The following is a 19,831-nucleotide window of genomic DNA, read 5'->3' as shown; positions in this document are numbered from 1 at the left end:
AATAGCTAAATGGAGCCTTTGTGTTCAGAGGAACTATATCTTTGAGGGCCAGATGTTTGGAAGAAACTGTTGCCCTAGTGCAGTTGCCCTAGAGAAGGCCGTTTGCCCTAGTGCAGGGGTAGTCAACCTGTGGTGCTCCAGATGTTCATGGACTACAATTCCCGTGAGCCCCTGCCAGCAAATGCAGGGGCTCACTGCAAATACTGGCAGGGGCTCATGGGAATTGTAGTCCATGAACATCTGGAGGACCACAGGTTGACTACCCCTGCCCTAGTACACTGCCCTTCTTGAAAACGTCTAGTTGTTGCTGCAAACAAAATACTGTTCCAGATAGAGCTTTAGTCTGCTCAAGGGTAGACTGGCCCCTTATTGTGAACATTTCTGATGAGACATTGCCCTGAAGGGCTTCTTGTGGTGTGACAGTTGGTTTCAAGTTCCACCCTCCAGGACCCTCACTAAATCACTTTCAAATGCTAGATTGAATTATTGGAAAGAAAAAAGGAGGGAGCCTGGCAATTTAACCACCAGCCAACAGGCAGAGTTGGGGGAGTTGTTGGGGTTTGATGAGAAAATAGTTTAAGAAGTCTGCTGGTTATAAGAAGAGTTGGTTTTTACACCCTGCTTTTCACTACCCAAAGGAGTCTCAAAGTGTTATGCTTTATTGCTTTTATTAAGAGGGCTGAAGAAAAAGGCAAAGAAATATCCAAACCACAAAAATAATTGAAATTAACCTATCTCTTAGTTGTTTTCATTAAGCCTATTGTATGGTTCCTTCAGATTATAATCCACTCAGAATAGCCTAAGAGAATGCCAGGTAGCACCCTGGGTCCCAAAAACTGCCATAATTGAGAACTGAAAAGCAAAACGGTTTCCAAAGCCACAAATTAGAGGTGTGCACAATATATATATTTGGAGGTGGGTATATTGAACCTGAAAAATATTGGTGGTGTTCAATATTCCCGAATCTCAATACTGGCATAGCCTTTGTATTTGAGATTGGGGGGAATCCTGAATTTGTTGGGTTCCATTATACTGTATGGGTACCATTATACTCAAATCGACTGGTTTGAGCCAGGTTGCTTCTAGTCATGTGAACAGCCCTATTACTCAGTCAGATTAACTGAAATAGGGTTTTTTCCCCTTAAAAGAATCATAATCCAAGAAAAGAATGCACAGCATTCTGCAGAAATATCTTCATCAGTCTTCTTAATCTTTTAAAATAAGGAGTGGTAATACTTGGAATGGATGGAATGTGATCAGTGCAACAATGTAACGTCAAACACAAAGGTTTACAGCTACTTAATTAAAACAGTAAATCACAAGAACATAGAAAACCATCATTTCCTGTTACTCAGTACAGAATCCAACCCTTACCTCAGTTGACATTAAAATATTCAGTGTTCAAAAAGCATTCAAGCTCCAAATACAAAACACCAATTTGCTCCCACAGTTCTTGTCGAAATTCTTCTTTATTTAATTCCAGTGCTGATTATTCACTAAAATCAGCAGAGTATAGATTCAAGTGGGTAGCAATGAGTATTTAGTATGAATGTTCATTCAGTGTATATGCCAATTTATATTGGATTAATTTAGTTCTACAATAAAGTACATACAATATCAACAAAACAAATTCCTATGACACCTCAGGCACCCTTGCACAATGGCTGTTGAATGCAAGTACTGGCAGGAAAGTCTGACTGTTCTCTGAAGGATTCAGGCCGACACTTTGGCAGACTTGTAGAGCAAGAGAGTTGCATAATGGTGGGGCAAATGCCAAGACTGTTTTCCTACCTGTCCATGCTTTTTAAATTTAGGGATACCTGTAAAGAAATGCCTTTATCTGTGGAGGTTCGAACTGAATAAAACCTTCACTCTGAGTTTTAACTGTTTTTCCCCCCTCTGGGTAGAGAACAGGCAGAAGCAGTAAGGAGTTCAATTGCTTTCCAGATGTACCTTGTCCATCTTCATAAAAATGCTAATAGAGGTAATGGGTGGCTCAAGCTCTTCCCTGTCTCCAAGCAGGGAATGGAGATCTGGAAGTTTTAAATGCTAGAGAGACTCTATGAAGTAGATTTGTGGAGATCTCCAGGAAACACTTACCTGGCCTGGTCAGTAGGTGGCAGAAAGGTAAAACTTGTGAGAGCAAGGATGAAGTGCTCTTTTGTGTTGGGTCCATTAGAACAGACAGATCTCTTAACTGAGGTCTAGAGCAGTCAGCCATTGACCATGTGCTCACGTGAAGGAAACTTCAAGATGATGGAAACTCTAGAAATCTGTCTCTTCATAAACTAAGGAGCCTGTCCTGTATTCAACAACAACAAGTTGTTGTTGTTGTTTTTGTTGTTGCTGTCCTGTATTTAAGCATCTGATAGAGAAAGAGACAGAGGAATTTCATTTTACCTATTTCTTCTTGATCCCTTTCTCAATCTGGTGCTGTTCTAAATGTATGCTTGAAAACATTTTGTTTTTAACAAATGCTGATAGTAGTTCTCTGTATCACATTGATCTCCACCATTTCAGACATGCTATTATAAAAGGGAACTCCATGAGGGGGAAGGCTGGCAGTTGGCAAGCATTCCTCTAGGGTGCACCATGTAGTGAATTGGACACAGAGGCAAGGACTTGGGTCTAGGAAGGGAAGCTTGGAGTCCTGGCCCTCCCAGAAGGCAATTCTGTACATGGTCAGGTGATTAATTATCTCGGTGGAAAAATCAAAAGGAAGAAGCTCAATGTGAACAGACAATGTGGGATTCATGCCTTACTGGCTTTGCAATTCAGATGACAGGTATAAAGGTAAAGGTATCCCCTGTGCAAGCACCGGGTCATGTCTGACCCTTGGGGTGACGCCCTCTAGCGTTTTCATGGCAGACTCAATACGGGGTGGTATGCCAGTGCCTTCCGCAGTCATTACCGCTTACCCCCCCCAGCAAGCTGGGTACTCATTTTATCAACCTCGGAAGGATGGAAGGCTGAGTTAACCTTGAGCCGGCTGGTGGGATTGAACTACCAGCCTCATAGGCAAAGCTTTCAGATGGCTGCCTTACCACTCTGCGCCACAAGAGGCCCTTGGCAATGACAGATATACAGACCAACAAATTGAATGCTGTCTCAGCCACAAACCAAATAAGTTTGTCATGAAGTACTGAATTATCACTTGCATGTTAATTTTTTCATTCATTGCTTTTTAAAGGTTTGGATGGAAGATTTCCTGAAGGCATTGCAGGAGCCTGCCAGTCATGGCTGTACACAGCTGGCTTGTGATTTAAATGTACAGAACTCTGTTTTTAAAAAAGACATTCAAAATACAAATTAGATCTACAAATTAAACATTTGGACAATTTTGAATGCCTTCTTTAAAATCATTTTTCATGACCCATATTCTACCTGCCAGGCCTTGATTCTATATTGTATGTTGAAAGAGTTTATATATATTGTTTATTTGACCACTGAAGAAGTCCCTTTAGATAAAAAAACATATGGTCATTGGTTATAGAATATGTAACCATCGATGTTATTATAGAAAATTGTACATGTAACATTCCATAGGTTACTGTAAATGTGGATGTGTTTTAAGGATATTTTTGTTTGAAGTTTTTGATTATATTTATGTGCACTACTAGATAATATATAATTGTATTTTATTTTAATTTTCAGTTTGCTTAACCTTCAAGTTCCTAACTAGAATGACAGAGCCCAGACTGAAATGACAGCCCCTGGAAGGAGCAGAAGTGTTCTGGAACTGGAATGGCAGACCCTGGCATGGAATGGTGGCTCCTGGGAATAGAAGTGTTCTGGCACTGGAATGACAGCCCCCAGATGGATATGACAGCCTGTGAGAGTAGCAGAAATGTTCAGGGCCTGGAATGACAGCCCAAAATGTGGAGTGACAACTCCTGGGAGAAGCAGAAGTGTTTTGGAGCTGGAACCATGAACTAAAACAAACTGCATTTTCCGAGAGTGTGCCTATCCCTAAACACAGGAACTCAGACAAAAGGGACCTCTTGAAACTGACTAGATTAGTATGAAACTGACTAGAGTATTTTTAAGGCTGGAAAATTCTGGGGGCTCCCCCATTGCTTTGAAGTTTGATAATCATTTTGATCGAGTGGAGACGTCTGTCTGGAAATTCATGAATATCCACAAACTGTTTTCAGAAAGTTTGTTCCAGTTGACCTGCCATGAACTTCATAAGCTGGCCAAAGTTCATAACAGACTTTAGTTTATGAGCTAGTTCATGCCCATCCCTGAAAGGAAGTCCCCCGAAGTGACTTACAAATCATGCTATAAGCCTTGGGTTTTTAACTTTAATAAATATTAGTACTAAAGTTGAAAATTGTGTTCTACCCTTATTGTTGTTAGGTGCGAAGTCATGTCCAACCCATCGCGACCCCATGGACAATGATCCTCCAGACCTTCCTGTCCTCTACCATTGCCTGGAGTCCATTGAAGTTTGCACCTACTGCTTCAGTGACTCCACCCTACAAAGGCTTAAATTCATTTCCCTTATTTTGACCTTTTTAGATTATTGAAATAAACAACAAAGCCAGCTCTTAAGCCTCTGTAGAGAAGGTGCATAGCACAAATGCAGAATTGAGCTTTCTCACAGGCATCCTGCACATGAGTCACAATCCAAGAAACATGGCAGTGTGTGCACAACCCTAGTCAAATTGTGTTCAGGCATGCTATTTGTTTGTTTAGGCAGAAGAGGAATAACTAAATTCCTGTGAATATACACTAGATGCTGATGATAGTTATAGTTATATTGTCAGCATGTATCTCTGATTCAAGGATCCTGTTTTAGGTCTTTCATAAATACAAGTTTCACCTTGTATGTCTCAATATTGATGTGTGCATATTCACAAATGCCTGAGCAGAGGGGCAAAAAAGCAATGCACTGCTGTAGCCACTAGAAGTCCTTCTTGCATAGCTGATCGTATGGTTTTCAAAGATGTGCTGCCTTTTGTGTCCTTTGTCACTAATTTCATTGAATAAATTAGGCTAATTTTGTTTCTACTGCACTGCCTTGGCTCATGTCAAACTCTATGCAAATCATTCAAATAAAGTCAAGTGCTCTGCAGATTAAAAATGTATCTGTCTGTGCCCTGGAAACATTCCTGTCTCGGGTCAATCAAATATTTCTGTAATCAAAGTGCTGTCCTGAAAACAGCCTCCAAGTAGTACTAGCCACTGGGCCCTATCTGAGGACTCAAAGGAAAAGGTCACTGTGTCCTCCACTCATCTTCCTCTGCTCAAGCCGATCTTCTTGGCAGGGTGGCTGTTCTATGGTGTGGTTTTGAGGCTGGGTGGCTACGTGTGGCTGCGGTGGGCAGAGAGCTCCATTATTTTGCAGCTCACCAGATTCAGACTGTCTCTTAGGTTTGGAATATCAAACTAGCATCTCACCTCTGTTTTGGGCAAGCTGAGCACTTAAGCTTTCAAGGGCTGATCTTTGGTCAGGTTCAAGTGGTTAATATTTAAAAGCCTTCAGCATCTCCGACTTCCCTACACCTTTTCATAAAGTGCTTCAGTGTGCAAAATGCTTCATCAGCTCTGCCACTTTCTCATGCTCAGCCATTTTATGAGCAAGGAGATTGGATTCGTATATTGACAAGGAGGCAGTTGAGACTTCAACATTAGCCGCATCTAAGAGGATCCTCTTCTTTCTGGTGATTTTATGGTGCTCAGGTAGCCCAAAATTTGTAATCAACAGTTGTTTAACATTTAATTGAACAAAAGCATGCTTTGAGATGCGTGCCCAAGCCAAAAGGAAGCCACCACTCTTTGGGAGTTGATTAAATATAGAAAACAGTGTGTTCTTTCTTTAGAGACAGTATCATAAATATTTAATTTAATATGCAGATTTGTTCACACTTTACTGACTAATACGTCTAGGCTTAAAGAAAAGGTAGTAAAAACACATCTTCAAAACAAAAAGGGGTAGAAGATGTTATTGCTTGAAGGGAAGATTCTATCTTGTAACTTATTAACAGACACAATTGTGTAGTATTTCATGCCACATTAAACTAGTACTGATATTACAAGCGAGAAAGAAGGCTCACTGAGAGTCAAATTATTTTTGTACTCCCCACAGCAAATGCTAAAATGTTGTGATCTAATCTATGCAGTAAGAGCACAATAACAATAACAATAAAAGCAGGGTAACTGGAAACAGCAAAACCTACCTGGAATGGATATGTGGCTAGACAAGATGGCAGAACTTGCTAGGATGGCCAGAATAACAAATCTAGGGAACCGAATACCTCCGGAAAAATTTTACGATCACTGGAACTATTACCAACTTTTTGAATGAATAATCGTACGGAGTTATAGTATAAACAATATGCTGAAGGTGCTCCTCTAGGGAGATTAAAACTCTTCCAATACCCTTTCTGCACCAGCGGTGCCACTCCAGTCTGCCACCAGTTCTTTACAATGGGCCAGTTTGCCCAACCACTTCCTGTGTCCCCATGAGGGACCGTTTTTGGTAGTACATCCTGTCTGGCCCAGATTTCTGAGTCCAAGGTAGCTGGGGCAGAAAAGTTATGCCATGCGGGGGAGGGGAGATGGTGGAGGCCCATTGTTTTTCTTTTTAGGAATGTGGTAGCAATATCATGTTCCTAAACAAACAAAAAATGCCCAAGGGAGCTTGGCAGTGCTGCGCAGTGCTGTGGAGCCACATAGGGCATTTTGTATCCATTCTGGGACACCATACTTGGCCCAGGGTTGGGGGAAGAGCTTGGTCTTCCAGCCCAGCTCTTCCCTGCCACAAGGGCCTGCCCTGGCGTAGGTCCCATTGGCACCTAGGACAAGAAAAGGAACCCAGAAATATCCATGTTCCCTTGCCATGGGGCAGCAGAGGGGCTGAATCAGGATAGGCCTGGGACAGGCCGATGCCAATGTCATATGGAAGAGGGGATTAGCCCAGCTACCAGATGAGCACTGCCTCACAGGGTCTGTTGTAGGGAGAGGAAGGGTAGGCAACTGCAAGCTGCTTCGTGACCCCTTTGAGTAGTAAAGAGCAAGGAACAAAATAACAGGTCTTGAAGAAGAAGAAGAGTTGGTTCTTATATGCCACTTTTCTCTACAGTTGCCTTCCCTTTCCCTACTACAGACACCCTGTGAAGTAGGTGAGGCTGAGAGAGCCCTGATATCACTGTTCGGTCAGAACAGCTTTATCAGTGCTGTGGCGAGCCCAAAGTCACCCAGATGGCTGCATGTGGGGGAGCAAGGAATCAAACCCAGCTTGCCAGATTAGAAATCTGCACTCCTAACCACTACACCAAGCTGGCTCTTACTCAGCTGTCTTCTGGATTCCCTGCTACCTCCCATTCCAGGTGAAGGCCCTCTGTGTTTTGAGTTTTTTATGACTTGCCTATGGGAAGATGGACTAAGTCAGGCATGGGAGCCTGGTCCTGGACTGTATATATCTTAAATGTTCTAATGTCTGAACTGTTTTGATATTTTGTTTTAATACATTAATATTTGCTGCCTTGGAGACCCTGAATTGGGCTGAAAGGCAGCATAGAAATATTTTAAATAAATTAACCTAGCTGTCAGATTTGAATTAAAAAGATCAAGTCTGGTCCACTTCATCAGATATAAACAAGTTAAACTCATCCAGACAACTGGGACCAAATGGCATTCCAATAGCATCCTAAGTCAGAACTGAACCTCCTGGGCCATCCAAGTCACAGCATATGCAGTTGATTTATCCAAATGGTGCATTGCAAAAAAGAGTCATGGGAAGCCTTTGCATCCTCAGGGACCTGAGATAAGAAGGGACCCAAGTCCCTTCAAAATACAGGGCCTTTTCGCACGGGGATCTTTGTTGCAAATTGTTTGCGGAATGAAAAATCGCCATTTAAAATAGTGGAATTCGTCGTTATGCATACCTGCCTTTGTAGTGGAATCAGTTGCGTTTTTTAGCGTTTCCCACAGGCTTCCGGTCTCGGCAGAAATCGCTAGAAAGGAAGCGCTATTGTCAAGCTCGTTCCGCCCCTGGCCGTCAAGCAGCCAATGGGCATCCGTTAGCATGCTCCCAAACAGCCTCTTTCCCTTTAAGGAAGGTTTTTTAAAAAAAAAAACAGACCCATAGCAACGAATCTAGGTAGATTCGTTGCAACGGAGAGACCCATCCAGCTGCCTAATGTGAGCTGTCGTTTGATTGTATGATCGTTGGCACGCTGCCTCGAGTGATAAAAAAAAAATCCCCCCCCCCTCTCACGGGCCCGATTTTCGGCTGAATTAATGTGTAAAAAATAAAGGGACTTTATTTCAGCAAACGGGCTTTTATGTGGTTTGTGCTTAGTGACTAAAGGTGAAGGACTGAAGCCAGGGAAGCCTCTAAACAGAAAGAGGCTCGCTGGTGCGTTTATCCCCGCTCGCTCAGAGAAAAAAAAATGGCGATCGCTTCGCCGGAAGTTTGGAGGACAGGCTCAGGAGGAGGGACTTTGAAGAACCCGCAACAATGGTAACGCACAGGTCTTTAGCGCTATTGTTGCAGATTGGTTGCAGGAGTGTATCGCTATCCGGAGGGTGAATCCACTTTTCTGGATTCCCCTGAAAGCGCTACAACGAAGCGCTTTTTGCGGGTCGGTTTCAGGATTGTTGCAGATTGTCTACGACGTCGTGGGTTATGGCAAATTAGTAGCGTTTCCAATTAGCAACCATTGTGCTATTTTGAAGCCGTGCGAAATGGCCCACAGAAAATGCACTTCAACTTTTATCTCTTCTTGCACACTTGTGATCTGGCCAGCCATTTAAAATCCACCTAAGTTTCTGGCCATTGCTTAATCTGCAGGCATTGTTCAAAGAAGACATGTGAACACATTGAAGCCAGAACATTTGGAACCAAAGTCAATTGATCCATAAAGTTTTGGCTGTGCAAAGCCTTATTTCCCTTCAGCTCTGTCTTCAGTTAGGTATGAGATCATATAGGTAGGATATTTAAATAAAGCTGGATGAAGTATACCCAGACTGCATTTTATCCTTCACAGGATATTCTCACAACAACCCCAATCCCATAACAATAGCATGATAGCTTGCCTGCACATAATAAATACGTTTATTCAGATAGTGCAAGGTTAGCTGAGTTAATGTTTTGTTGTTGTTATGTGCGAAGTCGTGTCCGACCCATCGCGACCCCATGGACAATGATCCTCCAGGCCTTCCTGTCCTCTACCATTCCCCGGAGTCCATTTAAGTTTGCACCTACTGCTTCAGTAACTCCATCCATCCACCTCATTCTCTGTCGTCCCCTTCTTCTTTTGCCCTCGATCTCTCCCAGCATTAGGCTCTTCTCCAGGGAGTCCTTCCTTCTCATGAGGTGGCCAAAATATTTGAGTTTCATCTTCAGGATCTGGCCTTCTAAAGAGCAGTCAGGGCTGATCTCCTCTAGGACTGACTGGTTTGTTCGCCTTGCAGTCCAAGGGACTCGCAAGAGTCTTCTCCAGCACCAGAGTTCAAAAGCCTCAATTCTTTGACGCTCAGCCTTCCTTATGGTCCAACTTTCGCAGCCATACATTGCAACTGGGAAGACCATAGCCTTGACTAAACGCACTTTTGTTGGCAGGGTGATGTCTCTGCTTTTTAGGATGCTGTCTAGATTTGCCATAGCTTTCCTCCCCAGGAGCAAGCGTCTTTTAATTTCTTTGCTGCAGTCCCCATCTGCAGTGATCTTGGAGCCCAGGAAAATAAAATCTGTCACTATCTCCATTTCTTCCCCTTCTATTTGCCAGGAATTGAGAGGGCCGGATGCCATGATCTTTGTTTTCTTGATGTTGAGTTTCAAGCCAACTTTGGCACTCTCCTCCTTCACCCGCATCAACAGGCTCTTTAGTTCCTCTTCACTTTCTGCCATTAGAGTGGTATCATCTGCATATCTGAGGTTGTTGATATTTCTCCCTGCAATCTTGATCCCAATTTGTGACTCCTCTAATCCCGCATTTCTCATGATGTGCTCTGCATACAAGTTAAATAGGCAAGGCGACAGTATACAGCCTTGCCGAACTCCTTTCTCAATTTTGAACCAGTCAGTGATTCCATGTTCAGTTCTCACTGTTGCTTCTTGACCTGCATATAAATTTCTCAAGAGACAAATAAGATGCTCTGGTATTCCCATCTCTTTAAGAACTTGCCACAATTTGTTGTGCTCCACACAATCAAAGGCTTTAGCATAGTCAATGAAGCAGAAGTAGACGTTCTTCTGGTACTCCCTAGCTTTCTCCATGATCCAGCGTATGTTGGCAATTTGATCTCTAGTTCCTCTGCCTCTTCGAAATCCTGCCTGTACTTCTGGAAGTTCTCGGTCCACATATTGCTGGAGCCTAGCTTGTAGGATTTTGAGCATAACTTTGCTAGCATGAGAAATTAGTGCGATGGTGCGGTAGTTTGAACATTCTTTGGCATTGCCCTTCTTTGGGATTGGAATGTAAACTGACCTTTTCCAATCATGTGGCCATTGTTGAGTTTTCCAAATTTGCTGGCATATTGAGTGTAGCACTTTTACTGCATCGTCCTTTAAGATTTTGAATAGTTCAACTGGAATGCTGTCACTACCACTAGCTTTATTGTTGCTCAGACTTCCTAAGGCCCATTTGACTTCACATTCCAGGATGTCTGGCTCCAGGTCAGTAACTACCCCATTGTGGTCATCAGGGATGTTAAGCTCGCTCTTGTATAGTTCTTCTGTATAATTTTGCCACCTTTGTTTGATCTCTTCTGCTTCTGTGAGGTCCCTACCATTTTGGTCCCTTATCATACCCATCTTTGCATGAAACGTTCTCTTCATATCTCCAATTTTCTTGAAAAGATCTCTGGTCCTCCCCATTCTATTGTTTTCTTCTATTTGTTTGCACTGTTCATTTAAGAAGGCATTCTTATCTCTTCTAGCTTTTCTCTGGAATTCTGCATTCAATTGGGTGTATCTTTCTCTTTCTCCCTTGCCTTTCACTTCCCTTCTCTCCTTAGCCATTTGTAAAGCTTCCTCAGACAGCCATTTTGATTTGAGTTAATGTTTACTCTTTGCAAAATACTGATTAGCTAATATCTGAGTAAGGTGAATGAAAACAAAAACACAGGTGGGAACAGTTATCCACATATTACCAGATAGTATACTAGCACTGAGTATCGCAGTCTGTAGAAACCAGATTAGCCTGTGTGAATAGTCCAGTTTCAAATTATTACTAGTTACTAGAGCATAAAAATCATGCACTATCAAACATTGTGTGGACATAGCTCTGGTCACCAACTAGTGTAGAGGCTCCTCAATATAGAAAAGGAAGTTTACTTGCCCTCAACCACTTCCCCAAGGAAGTCAATTTGGCCACAGTCAAGACCAGGGCTTCCACAGTCTTGGCCCCGGCCTCATGGAATGCTCTGCCAAATGAGATAAATTCTGCAGGACCTGCAAGACAGAGTTGTTCTGCCAGGCCTACAGTTGAGGCCTAGAAACAACTTCATAGTTGCTGGCCTACCTGTCTACAACCCATCCAACAAAATGCCACCTGAACAAATATTTTATGACTCTACCCCCTCTTTTTTCACGCGGGGAAGGGGGCAGCTTTGAAACAACTGGAGTAATTCTTTAACATTTATTCATTAATTTTTTTAATGGTTAAAAACTTAATATTTAATTGTCTTGTGTATTTTTTTATACCATCTATAAGCTACATGGTAAAGATGCAAGAATTAATAAATAAAAAGAAACAAATCTGCAAGATTGTTTCAAATGTTAGGAAACCCCTATAAATGACATTGGGGAAGGCTGTAACTCAGTGGAAGAGTCTCTGCTTTGCTTGCATGTCCCAAGTTCAGTTCCTGGCATTTTCAGTTTAAAAGGACAGTAGATGACATGAAAGATCTTTACCAGAGAGCCTGCAGAACCACTGCCAGTCTGAGTATAGAGTACTGACCTTGATGGATGAACGGTCTGGTTTGATATGTGTGTTCATTTGTTTACTGCTTCAGCCATGGTGACTTTATTCTTCTATTCCATTTGTCCTAATGTCATGGACAGCAACCAAACCCCAAAACCATGTTAGGTGATTTCATATCTCTAAACAGTCTCTGCTGAATGAGTCAAAGCAGAAAGCAGAAAAGTAAGCCAAGAAAACAATTATGAAATGCAATAAAGCTAGTATACAGCTACTCTTAAGAGACAAATAATAGTTGCTATGTATCTGTAATAAGCAGCAAAGATTCACTCTCCTGCTAGAGCAATCAAGTTAGCAGTAGGAAAATTACCTTTTGGTTGACTATTGCCCCTGTAAAAATGAACTTCAATTTTATGTGTTTTCTTTTAACTTTCCTCTGCTTTGGATATCATTAGGGACACAAACTTTAATTAATGTGACTGGTATAATAAATTCATATTTTCAGAAGATTAGTGGGGAGGGGCCACCAAACAGTTGCCAAGGTCAAATTTTAAATGTTATTTAAATGTACGTATATATTTTCTAAGATATTGTATAGTGTAGTGCAGTATAGAACAAGAATATCAAAACAAGAGTTTCATGATGCATATATTTACTAAAATCAATTAACTGAATTGGCTAAAAAGTAAGGGATCTGTTACTCTCACAGCCTTTACATGGGTTGACAGGTTTATGTAGAACTAAGTTTACAACAGCCCTTAACTGTTCTTGTCTCCATTTCCCCATGCAGCCAAGGAGCAAATAGGGTCTAAATCCGTGTACACAGAATGTAGGTGCCAGCTCAACACCTCTGGGACCTGGACTTTTGAACACTTAAAAATGGCCCTGAATTCAGGAGCTGAACATTTCCCTTCCCAGACTCCAAAGCATTCTTCTCACACCAAACCTCTGACAGCTCATGTAAATCAATATGCTTGGAACTGTCCTTGGAAAATCAACAAACTAGAGCTATTTCAGAACATGAGAAGAGGCTGATGAAAAACAAAGGACACCTCAGGGAGTGCTTTGCTACCAGTCAAATTGTCAAGGGGGACGGTGAGTCTAATTTAAGGCTAACCACTGTTTGATTCACCTCCAAAGCAGGGTTTTTTGGGGGTTTGTTCTTTGGGCAGCTATTTCCTGGGGTAATCCAGAGGTCTCTCCTTTAATACTACAGAAATTAAACCAGCATACAGCCAAAGTCCAAGCTGCAAAGATATGCAGGTGTTTAATCTCAAAGGAAGTCTACTGCCTTTGTCTGGTTCCTGTCAAATATTTCCAAGACTCCAGTTGCACACATGCCAAAGCAGAAGCAGGGGCAGCCTTTACTCCCACAGACTCCAATTTAACCATCATCTCTGTACAAAGAGGCACCGAAAATCTTGGCCACCTAGGAGGATTTCAGCTTATCCCAAAGACTGCTATTTCAATGTGGCCAGAAAGATATCAATTCTACCAACTGCATATTATGAAACCCACACACACTTTTTCTCTCGGCAAGGTATATCTTTATATCAGGAATGATCATATATGAAACAGCCTTTAGTCAGCTTTTAGGAATGCAATAGCACATGTCTCTCTGAGATATGTGGAGGCCCAAAGCAATTAAAGCATTATAGATCAATATCAGCACCACACGTATTTTAATAATTTCTATCCCATTAAGTCCACTACCAATGCTCGAGACAAAAACTCTGCCCCTGTCTCAGCTCTCTGCCAGATACCAATATTGAGCTTGGCCGCAGAGAAAAAAATATCTCTAGCAAAGGAAGAAGATATGTGTACATGCTCATGCCATGCATATAAACACACAAGCACATAACCTTTGGGTGGAAAAATTAGACCTTACTTTTCTTTTGAAAGGGGGTAGACACAGAAACAAATAAATGCCACTGCCCTGTCCTATCTAATCCAGACCTGATATTCTCAGAGAAAATCTTCCCATTGCAGATCACAGAATATTCCATATTACATTTGCACATCAAGGGCAAAAAATAGGGGGGAAATGACCTTCGTAAGCTGTGAGATGGGTGATTCTGAAGACTTGAATCAGGACTGATTGTCACTCTCTAGATCCAGGATCACCATAACTGCTCAGCAGATGTCTGCCAATAAAAGCATTCCTAACCAATCCTACAGTTTGATTCAATATATGTACAGTTGTGATCTTCATTTAAGAACAGGCTTTGCTCAAGACATGCAATAGTCAAAGAGAATAGGTAGAGCTACTTCTCCAAAAATTCACACTCCAGTTAGTCCCATCCTCTAACAATCATACTTTAAAAATGAGAATGGTGCCAATCACATTACATCACATCACATCACAGTGATTCATGAAAGGCAAGACATATAAAACAAGCTCTCCTAACTTCAGGCTTTATGTCCATTTAGCAAGTTGTTATGAAGTCATACTTTTAAACTTTGCTTTTCCTATCTTTCTAATGAAGTAAACCTTCTGGTGTTAAGGGCGCTGGGGCTGTACACACATTATTGAATATTGTGCTATAAAGCAGTCATTGATGACCAGATTGTCTTGTCTGCACAGCAAAGCAGCACAATAACACAATATCTAGCATGTTGGCTAGATAATGGAATTTGAAGTATAACAGTACTAGAAAGTCATACATTTCAGTGGAATGACCACTGACAACTTCAAACAACTAGCTAACAGCTATCAATGAGTCTCTTAAAGGGTAAGGTTGTCAACCTCCTGGTGGGGTCTGGAGATCTCCTGGAATTACAAATGATCTTCAGACTACAGAGATTAGTTTCCCTGGCTATTTTGAAGGGTAAACTGTCACTATATTCATTTGTTTCTTTGTTTGTTATTGCATTTATATGCTGCCCTTCCCAGTAGGTTCCGGGTGACTCACCGAAGATCAAAATGCTGTACTATACATAACGGAATAAATAATAAAAATAAAAAATTCAATTCAACATTAGTTAAGACAAACAGGAGCACCAATCTGCACAATCCATCTTCCATTCCAAGGGATGGAAACGGGGGTCGCAGATGCAATCATCAATGAGGTTTAATTGGGTGGCTTCAGGTGGGGAGGCCACCTGGTTTTAGATGTCATCTTCAGCAAACTGATGGCACCCAAGTCCGAAACATCAGACAAGCTGGATGAGGGGACTCATACAGATGTTAAACAGCATCAGAGAGAGAATGGCTCCCTGAGGAACCCCACATGTAAGGGCATGTCGCTGGGAGGTTCTCTCTCCTAAAGTCACCTCCTACTTATACCCTGCTGAAGTCCCTCCCCTCCCCCGGCCGCAGGGCAGGCCATTCTTAAATAAATACACATTTTATTGTATTTTTATTTTTATTTCTGTAAGCTGCTTTGGAAGCCATCTTTTTGGCTAAAAGGAAGAATAAAAATACAATCAAATCAGTCAGAATGTTTGTTATTCTGGATTTTGTGGGGTGGGGGTGCAAGAAAAGAAGGAAAGAGCCAAACTTACAAAAATAATTTTATGAAGGTTAGAAGATTTTGCAAGAAGATGCTGGATTTCTGCCACACTACAAGTTTTTTCTTATAATCGACAACATTGTGTGAGCAGCTAGTAAAGGATAAAGTTCCAAAGTACAAAAATGACCCAGCCTTTGCACTACATATTATGTGTTCTATACACTGGTTAATACAATGAGTCCATTGAGGTCTATTTTGAAACCCAAAATTACAGAGTTGCTTATTTTCCTCCAGACCAATTTGCGGCAGCAGCAGCGCTATCAGCAGGGAGCAGCAATTTTGGCAGGGGATTGTCCAACTGCCAGCAGAGCTTCCACTGTGCTGGTTACAAGTGTGATTATTATTAGATGCCAAATTGCTATCCTGTTTTTGTTGAAATATATTTCATTTTGCGTTCGTAATACATGCACCCTGCGGCATTAACAGCTCTTGCGTGAAATCACAAACGTCAGTGTTGAACGTACATATCTATATTTTTATCTACACAGTGATTAAGGAGCAAAGCTTGAAAAATTATCCCATGCCATGTAAAATGAAAATATGATTGGTTGGAAACCATCCGACATTTGTCACAACATACTTGTATGAGATAATGGCTGGGATCCAGAGGCGTGTTCATAGGGTTGCCAGCTTCCAAATTCTCCTGGAGTTGTCCTGAAACTAAAACTAATCTCCAGACTACGGGGCCCAGTTCTTCTCAAGGAGAGATATATGATTTGAAACCTTTCATTCAGACAATTTAGAACATTTTCATGTTCAAAGATGCCTGTTCTAAATTCTAGCAAACAGCAGGTTTTTCCTTTTAAAAAACCCTCTCCAACAACTCCAAGGAGCAAAATAAGCAATGCTGCACTGAATATAAAAGATACAGTTCAGAAAGCATCAAGCATTTCTAGGTCTTCACATTTGCATAGGGTAACTGGTGTTTTGGGGTACAACCCTTTGCAAAGGTACTTAGAAATAAGTCCCAAGTTGAGGCTTATTCGTAAGAAGAGCGTTCTTAGGACCGCAGTCCGTATCGCTTCCACAGACATTCATGAGACTCGTACTTCATTTTGGAAACATTATACACACAGAAACATCCATATAGTTAAATAGTTTGAAAAGGTATTTGTCAAATGGCAGACTTCCATGGAAGGGTTTGGCAGCACATCAGCAACCTCTTTTCTGAAGCTCTGTCTTTCAGCCTGCTTTTCTTCACTGTCAGATTGTGGGCATCCTGAAAGAGTAAAGTAAGTAAAGCCCCAGTGTAAGAGTAAAATAAACAGACCCCAATGATGTCATCTGAAAACCCACCAGGGCAGATTCGGCAGGGGTGGAAAAGGCCAGGGCGGTGTCAGTATGGATCTGGGGCTAACCCCCATGTCCACATAATGTTGCCACCAGGCCGCCACCCTCCCAGGCCTGGTGCAGGTCAGGCCCTCATGCAGATTCTTTCACATTCCCTTTTGGCACTGTCCCCACCAGGCCCATCTGGATGGGAAGAGGCTGGCAGGAGGCTGGCAGGAAGCAAAAAATGCCCTGGACAGTTTCGCAGTACTTCACAGTACTGCGGGGCAGACCAGGACTTAAAATTTATTTTTTGCAGGAATCTTTCTGCTACGGCCACGTTCCTTGGGGGAGGGGGCACGTGGAGTGTCCCGCTGAAATATGTCCCCTGTAGGGTACATTTTGGTGCCACAGTAGATCCGGCACTGAAATGTGTCCCCCATGGAGACACAGAAACCTGCGGAGCATGCAGCTCCACAGCAATGCACCGGCGACAGCAAGGAGTGGCACCAATGGTGCAAAAGCGCAGGAGGGTTTTTCCTGAGAAAAAGGGGTGAATTAAATCCTTCACTGCTGTATACAATTAAATGAAGTGGTCAGGACATGAAAGATATGGGCTGAGAAGTTGGAGAAGGGAAGGAGTCATTGCTCTGATGTCATCCGAGTCATACATCAAGGGACTGGACATACTACCTTAGTATTGCCAGGTATGGCAGCATGGTCTGGCAACTGACAGGAGATAAGGGGGGCAGGGTGTAGAGGAGCAATCAGTGGCCCCAGTGCAAAGACATCACTGTCAGCAGGCCCTGATAGTGAAGTCATTGCACTGGTTGTAACACCCTAGCATTTATCCAAAATTCAATCGCTGAACCATAGGTTTTAGCCAAATGCCAGAGCATTATCTAGTTCAATCACTTCTGGATTTTGCCAAAAGAAATATCATTTAACTGGAGCTGCAAATTGCCCATCTCCATTTCCCCAGGCATTTCCTCCCACTGCCCAGCTGAGTGGAGGTGGACAATGGGAACTGGGGATAAGAAATTCCCACCCACAGTGGGAAGATAAGAACCATATTTCTTACTAGGACTGCCAGTTTCTCTCTGGGTGAATTCTCTGTCCTGGCTCTTGTTTCCTCTTACTGGTCTGGTCGCGCGCAAGAGTAATAATAATAGTAATATTTTTAAAATACTGTTGGGTATGACATCAGTTCCAGAGAAAAACCAGAAGTGATGTCAGCCTGCTCTAGGAATTGCTGGAAGCTTTACAGGTTTACCATGGAGTTTCTGGTAATTCCTAGGTTTTCATTGAAAGTTGTGATATTAAGAACCTTATCCTCTCTGAGCCCATATGGAAGCATACAGAGTAGCATTTCCCCTTCCTACAACCATGTACACTATTCAAATATTATGTATAAAGTGGCTCAGAAACTTAGATGAATATGAAAAGTATAATATTGAATGCTGTCTGAGGTAGTTTAATTGTTAAGACATATTGAATCTACTGAATTCACTGCTTCACTTGCCTGCAGCCAGAGACATGCCAATACAATGCAGAAGAGCAAAGAAAATAATCTCCCATTTAATTTGCAAGTGTTGCCGCACCCAACATTTCACACCTATTTCTCATCCTCCAGGGCAAATATAATTTACAGTACATTAAGCCACTCTTTCACTGAGTAATCCTCCTTTTTTAACCTTTTAAGGCTTGCCAGTTCTCCTAGTGCCACTCATGTCCCCGCTGGAGTTGAGTCTGCATGAACACAGTAGAAATAATCCATCTGGGGCATTTGCTTTGAACCTAACAATGTATTGTCCAACATTTCAATGCTTTGGGTCAGTCAGACATTTTCAGCCTAACCTACCTCACAGGGTTGTTTTTTTATGGAGATAAAAGGGAGGAAAAGAGAACGAGGTAAGCTGCTTTTGGCCTCTATTGGGGGAGGGGGGACCAGCAGCTGCAAGGAACATCATTTTATAGATTGGAGGTAAACATTTTCAATTTGCCTCCCTCCCCACTGATATGAAAAGCTAGAATGGCCTGGTAGGAGTTTTTGGTGCCATTAATCAGCTTTGTGGGAGGAGAAATTGTTGAGAAGAATAAAGGGCATGGAAACAGCAAGCAATTTAGGTGAATGTGATGAATACTGGAGATGAAAACCAAAACAATGAATATTGAATGGTTTCAACAAACAGGTATCTATACTGCTAAGCCTTGTGCTGATGTAGGAGCAATTGCCGCCCCTGCCCCCCCCCCCCCCGCCATAGATAGATAGATAGATAGATCTATAGATAGATCTATAGATAGATAGATAGATCTATAGGTAGGTAGGTAGGTAGGTAGGTAGATAGATAGATAGATAGATAGATAGATAGATAGATAGATAGATAGATAGATAGATAGATAGATAGATAGATAGATAGATAGATAGATAGATAGATAGATAGATAGATAGCCTGCAGCTCCATTAGCAGCTTCAAGGCAACAGGCAGCACAAATGGCTGGAAGTGGAGAAAGAAGAAGCAACTGTGGCCATAGCTTTTCCTTTGTTCTTTATACTCAACCTCTATCTTCCTTCCTTCTTAATTATATTCCCTTAAATTTATCTTCAGTTACTGTACTTGGCAGCGAGTTTCTGCTAAGTAACTGCCAAATAAATGTCATTTAATATTAGTTAATTTGCTTTGCTCTTGCCCTCTAAGTAAACTATTTGTGGGGATGTATTTTTTTTATGTGGTTCTGTCATGAGCAGAACTCAACAGCCTGTAGTAAAACTGCAGCATTTCTCTATGCCACATTTTCCTTATTTTGACTTATTCAGGTTTGATAGAGATTATTATTTTTATGATCTGCTGGAACAGTCCAAATATACTACTACTTTTAATGGAACAATTTTCAGCATTGCAAACCAAGGAAACACAAACTGACCTTTCTCACACAAAACACCGAAGTATCAAATTCTTGGCCACTATGACCAATGGGATCCTGTGTGTATATGAGAATTTTGGTTTGATGAAGAAGGACTGCTCTTTTGTTCCTCTGGCATAAATTCTGAATAAGATACAAAAAAAAATAAGATACATAAAAGCAATAGGAACCTCATAGATAAAATGTCACGGCATATGAGGGAATCAAGGAAAGAGGGAGAATCTGGCAAAATTGTCCATACTTTCCTCTTAT

At 41.8% G+C, this 19,831-nt stretch overlaps 1 long non-coding RNA gene across 2 annotated transcripts in view; it reads right to left on the bottom strand.

Annotated features, from left to right (window-relative positions):
• Positions 1-15,400: 15,400 nt before the first annotated feature.
• Positions 15,401-19,831, bottom strand: part of LOC143838133 (uncharacterized) — a 49,771-nt gene continuing 45,340 nt past the window's right edge. For both annotated transcript variants that reach the window (XR_013231240.1, XR_013231239.1), the window contains exons 2-3: positions 19,580-19,702; positions 15,401-16,604 (exon numbers count right to left, since the gene is read on the bottom strand). This is a non-coding gene — a long non-coding RNA (uncharacterized LOC143838133). The remainder of the gene's footprint in view (positions 16,605-19,579; positions 19,703-19,831) is intronic.

This window comes from Paroedura picta, chromosome 5 (genome assembly GCF_049243985.1).
Source record: "Paroedura picta isolate Pp20150507F chromosome 5, Ppicta_v3.0, whole genome shotgun sequence".
In the NCBI taxonomy this organism is placed as follows: domain Eukaryota; kingdom Metazoa; phylum Chordata; class Lepidosauria; order Squamata; family Gekkonidae; genus Paroedura; species Paroedura picta.
The sequence above is the reverse complement of the archived record's forward strand: the minus strand, read 5'-3'. Positions and strand labels throughout refer to the sequence as shown.